Here is a 7,759-nt window from a genome sequence, read left to right as displayed (position 1 = left end):
TCAAAAAGCTCAGAAGCTTTTGAGGGAGACTCTCCTTGTCTCTGTCTCTATCTCTGTAGCTTTCTGTCTTTGTCTCTCTGTGTCTCTCTGTTTCTCTGTCTTTTTATCTTTCTGTCTGTCCATATTTCTGTTCCTCTATCCATCTATCTGCGTCTGCCTCTCTCTCTCTGTATATGTATATGTATATGTATGTATATATATATACACACATACATATATGTATGTATGTATCTATCCTTCTCCAGATCATTTTACAAATGAGGAAACTGATGCAAATAGGGTTAAGTGATTTGCCCAGGGTCACACAGTTAGTAAGTGTCTAAGACTGTATTTGAACTCAGGTCTTCCTAACTCCAGGTCCAGTGCTCTATCAACAGCACCATCTCATTGGAACAAAATGTCTTCATCTGTATAATGAAAGAGTTGATTAAATAACCTCTAATTCCCCTTCCAAATAAAAATCTATATTCCAATGTTATACAAATACAATTAAACACCAATAGAAAATATGCCTAAAAACATAATATATGCATCTTAGAATTGTAGCAGTAGGAAAAGTTAAAACTTGGAGAAGAAACCTGATTTGTGCTCTGGTAAGGAAGGAAGGAAAATATAATATGATCATAGATTTAAAGTTGGAAAGAGCATGAGAGACCATTACGATCTATACTTACTCTGAAAATATCACAACTTTGTGTAGTCTTCAGTTTTCTCCTTTATCTATAGGCTGCTTAATTATTTTAGTTCTAAAATACTATGATTTGAGGCTTGCTGAGAGCTGTTTTGTACATTTAGCTCAGAGGTGAGGTGGGTCAAGTTTTATTCTAGTTGCTCAGAACTCAAGATGCTGGGAAATACTGGATTCTCTCCTCAAGAACAGACTTTCACCTGCTAAAGTTGGACCAATCCCCTATTTGTACACAAAAGAGGAAGAAGATTGCAAAGAAGGTGAATGTGGAGGGACTTAAGACTATCTCATCTTACTCTTTCACTCTCAACCTAACAGAAGGCAATCAGGTTGACTTTCATTCAGGACACGCTATGTTAGAATGGAACCTACAATTTATGAAACTTAATATCCATTCCCTTACACCTTCCTATCTGGTTGCTAGTATCTGAAATCCCTTCATCAGGGAGACTGACTGTGCTTTTCATTCAACTAGCCAGAAAATACTTAAAATGCAAATATCTGGTTCAGGTAACACATTGACTCTAATTAAATCACAGTAAATCATAATCTGTTGACCAATTAACAGGTGTAAAAGACTGCCAATGCTTTCTGCTTGTTAAGTAATAGGAACTTAGAGAACAGGAAGGAACCAGGTCCCCTGAAGGGGAAAAGAAGGTGATTGCAAAGGGGCATAAATTTCAAGAAAAGGGAGGCCGGAAATACTGTAAATGAACTTCCCTGAATTCTCAGTTTTTCATATGATTTCCTTTCTGTGCACCAACAAAACTATACATGCATAGAGATATTTTTTGTTGTATGCAACCATAATAAGAAGTAGTAATACTTCTAATTTATTTAACATTCCTGCTTAAAGTACATTGTCTGATTTGATCTTTTTAAAAGCCTGTGAAGTAGATGACTTTAGTATCCCCATTTTATGAATGAGGAAACCAAGAGGGGAGGAGAATATTGTTAAAGGGTTTGTACAAAATCACACAGTAGATGTCTGAGGGTGAACTCAAACTGTGGACTTCCCAATTCCAGATCCACCACTCTCTTCATTAAACTCATTGCTGTTCATGTGGCAACTTAGCAGGAATGTGACCCATATGATGCACCACACATTTTTTCCCTGATTTCTAAAGATCTTTGAAGATTGCCACATTCATTTTAGAGAAATTTCCTTTCCAGAATCCTTAGTGATTGAGATTTCCCTGAAAATTAAAGAGTCTATTATCTAAATATACTTTGTCCACAATCAATCTTCATCTCATATCTGAGGGCCACAAGGAAACAGAAAACACATGAAGAACACCCATATACACATGCACACACACATGCATGCATACAGGCACATACACATGCACATACACATGCACACTGAAAATCAAAGCCCAGTTTTCAAACAATGACAGACTTGGAGAAAGATCAGTCAGTAGAGGATTGACGCAGAACAATGCCTTATTCTTTTGCAAAGTCAGGCTGGAAGCTGCTTAGGCTACAGGCTAGGAGGAAAAGCTATAGAAAGTGATAACCTCAACCCTGGAAATAGCTGTAGCAAAAACTTATGGAAAGTGTGAGAATGCCTGTTCACCAGGATTCCTGGGACAATAGCAACAATGGTATCTATGTTCCAACTTGAAGGACAACCTAGACATAGAAGTGTGTACAGATCTTAGTTATCAAAAAGATATGTATGTCCAAGTAGGTAAAATCCATTTCTTTAAAAGATCATGTATGATATCAAAAGTTGTTTTTTTAATTATATAGGATGAATTTAAAGCTCATGGTAGTGATTCATAACTAATAATACCAAAAAAACCCCCTTTTTTAATGAGACTCCTATTTGAACATTGTTGTCAAAGATACCATATAAAATATACCCTTATGCTAGAGGGAACAACTTAATTCACTCAAAAATGCCCAAAGCATACTTAGAGCCACATTCTGTCCTGAGATCTTGTCCTTAATAACTCTGTGCCCTAGCAATTCCCATAGGTATGATAATCACAAACATACAAAACCATCCACTCCCAAGTAGCTCCTTGGTCCTTCTGTTCTGCTGACAGTACTTACATTTCAAACAAGAAGGTACTAGAAAATAAATATAGAGGAGTCATTTGGAGATATGAAAGATAAAATCAATCAGTATATTTATTACATTTTGTAATTTATCATTGTGTTACTAAGTTGAAAATGTACTCTCTCTTCCTGTATCTCATGCATTCATTTCAAAGTCTATTTTTGGCCATTAATAAGTTGAAATTGTTGTATATTATGTTCCTCTATTTCAGGAAAATATTAATGAAATACACATAGTAATTAATTAGCCAAAGATCTGATATCTCAAAGCCCAGGCTTAACAAAATGTGATAATGCACTTCGGGTCAGTATGAAGATTTCCAACTAGTACTAACAAATATTGAGAATCTAAAAATAGCCATCAAGGCTATTTTTATGCCATTTGATATTCCATGTGGTTGGGGGTGGGGGAGGAGTCTAGCAATAATATTTTTTTCAGAAGAAAAAACTTTGTCTCACATTCCTAAAATGACTCAGATAAGGTCACAAAGTAAGCTAATGAAAAAGATGGGACTATTCTAGTTCTCAGGATTCCTATTCAGTACACTTTTCCTTCCATTATGGTTCACTGGAGACCATGACCAGTTGTATCAAACAATTTCATGAGAGCAGTGAATGACATTTACATATGGTCTAATTTCATCACAAAATAGACTTACTTCATGATAGTTTCCTAAATATACAAATATATAGAAGATTCCCCAAGTATGAAAATATAAAGCAAAAGTGTCAGGAAACAGATAAACATCCTTTGTTTTATTTTGTTTTTTAATTTTGTTTTAGCTTACTGGCAATAAGTTGGTTGTCAAATTATTTAGAGATGCAGACTCATTTTTTAATATTATTTTTAATTTTTAAATTTTTTTTAACTTTTAACATGTGTTGTTAAAACTTTGGGTTGCAAATATTCTCCCTTCCTCTATCCCCACCCACCCTCATTGAAAAGGTAAGCATCTCAGTACATGTTATAGATGTGTAGTCAAGCAAAACACCTCCATGGTAGTCATGTTGTGAAAAACTATATTTCCCTTCACCCTATCCTACCCCCCATTTATCCTATTCTCTCTTTTGACCCTGTCCCTCCTCAGGAGTGTTTGCTTTTGAGTATCCCCTCCCCCAATCTGTCCTCCCCTCTATCAACCCCCTGCTCTCTTGTCCCCTTCCCCCCTTATTTTCCTGTAGGGTAAGATAGATTTCCAAATCCCATTGTGTATGTTATTCCCTCCTTAAGCCAAATCCTATGAGAATAAGATTCACTCACTCCCTCTCACCTTCCCTCATTTCTCTTCCACTGTAAAAGCCTTTTCTTGTCTGTTTCATGTTAGATAATTTACCCCATTCTACTTCTGTCTTTCTCCTTCTCCCAGTATAATCCTCTCTCACTCCTTAATTTTATTTTCCTGATATCATCCCTTCATCTTCAACTCACCCTGTGCCCTCTATCTATCTATCTATACATACATATAATTTTTTCCCTCCCACTATCCTGATACTAACAAAGGACTCAAGAGTTACAAATATCATCTTTCCCTGCAGGGATATAAACAGTTCAACCTTAATAAGTCTCTTATGATTTCTCTTTCCTGTTTACCTCTTCATGTTTCACTTGAGTCTTGTATTTGAAAGTCAAATTTTATATTCAGCTCTGGTCTTCTCAGGAATGCTTGAAAGTCCCCTACTTCATTGAATGACCATTGGTCACCCTGAAGGATTATACTCAGCTTTGCTGGGTAGGTGATTCTTGGTTGTAATCCTATCTCCTTTGTCCTCTGGGTTATTATATTCCATGCCCTGTTGTCCCTTAATGTAGAAGCTGCTAAATCTTGTGTCATCCTGATTGTATTCTCACAATACTTGAATTGTTTCTTTCTGGCTGCCTGAAATATTTTCTCCTTGACCTGGGAATTCTGGAATTTGGCTACAATATTCCTAGGAGTTTTCCTTTGGGGATCTCTTTCAGGAGGTGATTGATGCATTCTTTCAAATTCTATTGTGCCCTCTGGTTCTAAAATATCAGTGCAGTTTTCCTTGATAATTTCTTGAAAGATGATGTCTAGGTTCTTTTTTGGTCATGGCTTTCAGCTAGTCCAATAATTTTTAAGTTCTCTCTCCTGGATCTATTTTCCAGGTCAGCTGTTTTTCCAATGGGATTGGAAAAACATTCTCTTCTATTTTTTCATTCTTTTGGATTAGTTTTGCAGTGCCTTGATTTCTCAAATTGTCACTAGCTTCCAATTGCTCTATTCTAATTTTTAAGGAAGTATTTTCTTCAGTATGCTTTTGGACTTCCTTTTCCATTTGGCCAATTTTGCTTTTTGGGACATTCTTCCCCTCATTGGCTTTTTGAACATCTTTTGCCATTTGGGTTAGGCTAATTTTTAAGGTGTTATTTTCTTCAGTATTTTTTGGGGGTCTCCTTTAGCATCACTCTCAGTTTTTCCTCTGCTTCTCTTACTTGCTTCTCAAAATCTTTTTTGAGCTCTTCCATGGCCTGGGACCAATTCATATTTTTCTTGGAGGCTTTGGATGTGGGAGGTTTTGCTTCATTGTCTTCTTCTGGTTGTGTGTTTTGATCTTCTTTGTCACCAAAGTAAGATAATATAGTCTGACTCTTTTTGTGCTGTTTGCTCATGATCCTGGTCAATTACGTGAGTTATAAACTCTTTGTTGAGGTAGGGGTCTGTTTGCAGTGTGGAGAATGTACTGTCCCAAGCTTCAGGGGTTTTGTGAAACTGTTTTCAGAGATACTTCTAGGGACCTGTAAATTTTCAGTTCTTCCAAGATGCTATGATCAAGCATGAGATGTTTACTCCTTTCCTGACCTGTGCTCTGGTCTATGAGTGACCACAAGCACTCTTTTTTGTCTTGGAACTGTGAGGAGGATTTCCTCTCCACAGCCACTACAAGCTACACCACACCAGCATTCCTCCTTGCTCCAGGACAGCCATCCAGAACTGTGACCTAGATCCAAGCATGGGCAAAGAAAGAGAATCCTGCACCAGCAGAAAGATTCCTGCAATCCTCTTCTGTTCAGCCACTTGATTTCCCCTCAGTCTGTGAGCTGGAAGCACAAGAGGCAGCCACTACCCTGGGGATGAGCTTGGGGAATGGGGCTAGGACCACGTGTTTCCCTCTCACCGCTGCAGAAATAGATTTTTTCTACTGACCTTCTAAGTTGTTTTTGGTGTTCATGGGTTGAGAAGTCAGGAAACCACCACAGCTGCCTGTGATTCAGTCCTCTGAGGCCTGATCCAGGTTTGCTGTGGCCTGTGTGCCCACGTCAAACTGCATTCCTCTCCCAGTCCAGCGGAATATACCTTTCCAATCAACTATTCAGGTTATCTTGGACTGGAAATTTGTTTTTCTCTGTCTTTTTGTGGGTTCTACTGCTTTAGAATTTGTTTAGAGCCATTTTTATAGGTACTTGGAGGGGTTTGGGGGAGAGGTCAAGCAAGTCACTGCTTTTACTCCACTATCTTGGCTCTGTCACTCCCAGATGCTGACTTTTGCTCTCTAACTTTGGGTTTCACTGTCATTCACACCTTTTCCCCACACAAAGTTTACTACTTAGGGTTTGTACCTTAATAGCTCTAGTGAGTTTTGTTACTACAGCTTCAATATTCTCCTGTACAGCTCCATTAGTCCTATGGTAAGTATTCCCATTACACACACACACACACACACACACACACACACTCACTCACACACATATGTATGTACATATACATATATACACATATGCATGTATACGTATGCATACATACATACATGCATATATGCGTGTGTGTGTGTGTGTGTGTGTGTGTGTGTGTGTGTGTGTGTATAACCAGCATAAACTGGTTTTGGCTTCAGCAAACTTCCAGTCTTACATTTTTGATAGGCTTCTGGCTAAAGCTGTAAATCTACTTATGCTAGTACTTCTTTGTGAAATCTAGAAGTTCTAGTCATTTTCCTCATACTATTATTGACAAAGTTTCATTTGATCTCATTCTCTCAGTTCTATTAATGAACTATTTCCTATCTCAATTAATATCAAGTTCTATAGCAATGTCCTATCTTCTTCAGTTACCCTGTCTGTTATTTGACATATGGAACCATGGGATATGCTCAAACAAAAAAACATTTAGTTTATGGAATAAACTGAGGTCACCTCAAAATCAGCAGCTAACCCCTGCTAAATTAACCAGCTCAAAAGTCATCTGGGAATTATTTCAAAACCCACATTGGTACACAGATAGGGGTAAGACTTGAAAAAGAAGTTCAAAAAAGATGAATGAACAGATTCTTCTTTGAGGAAAGAAGCCATATGGATGGTTCAGTGGCTAAAATGGAACACTGAGTCAGGAACTGTAGTAGGCATCACCTGCAACTATGCAATGCAATGAATGCCAGCCAGAAGCCCAGCAAAATGGGCCATACAATAACAGAGGGCTGAGTTTTGGGGAAGCAGATGGGTCAGACAAAGTGGCAATCTCTGAATTTTACCTTCCTTATCTCTAGAATGTTTCCTGGCTCTGAATCCTTTGATTCTCCACTAGACCACAGCAGATCTCAGTCCTTTATATATTAGAGCCTTACAGGCACTCTAGTAATTTATATGACCTGGCTTTTGGTTTGTATTCCTTTTTATCAGGAGTTGAAGAAATCTACTCAGGCAAAGGTTTCTTCTGGAAATAACAGAGAGATGCAGTTACTGAATTACTGGCATGTATAAACTATAACCTGGAGCTGGAGATGACACCTAGAATGGTCAAGATAGAGTAATCCCTTTCAATGTAATTGCCCATCTAGAAATTTCAAAACAAGAAAAATCCACCAAATTTATAATTATTAGAAATGTATTGACAAGATAAAGGGAAATAATATACTATGTTAAAAACATTCTGCAATATCATCAGAGAATTGGTACAATCAAAGGTCAGACTCAATTTACCTAAACTATGGCAAATTTGTGTTTCAAGCTTCTGTGTCTTGGCATTTCTTGGCCTCCTTATATCAGTGACTCAA

Source organism: Vombatus ursinus, unplaced genomic scaffold (genome assembly GCF_900497805.2).
Source record: "Vombatus ursinus unplaced genomic scaffold, bare-nosed wombat genome assembly UNPS02014818.1, whole genome shotgun sequence".
Lineage (NCBI taxonomy): Eukaryota > Metazoa > Chordata > Mammalia > Diprotodontia > Vombatidae > Vombatus > Vombatus ursinus.
This window is presented reverse-complemented; position numbering follows the sequence as displayed.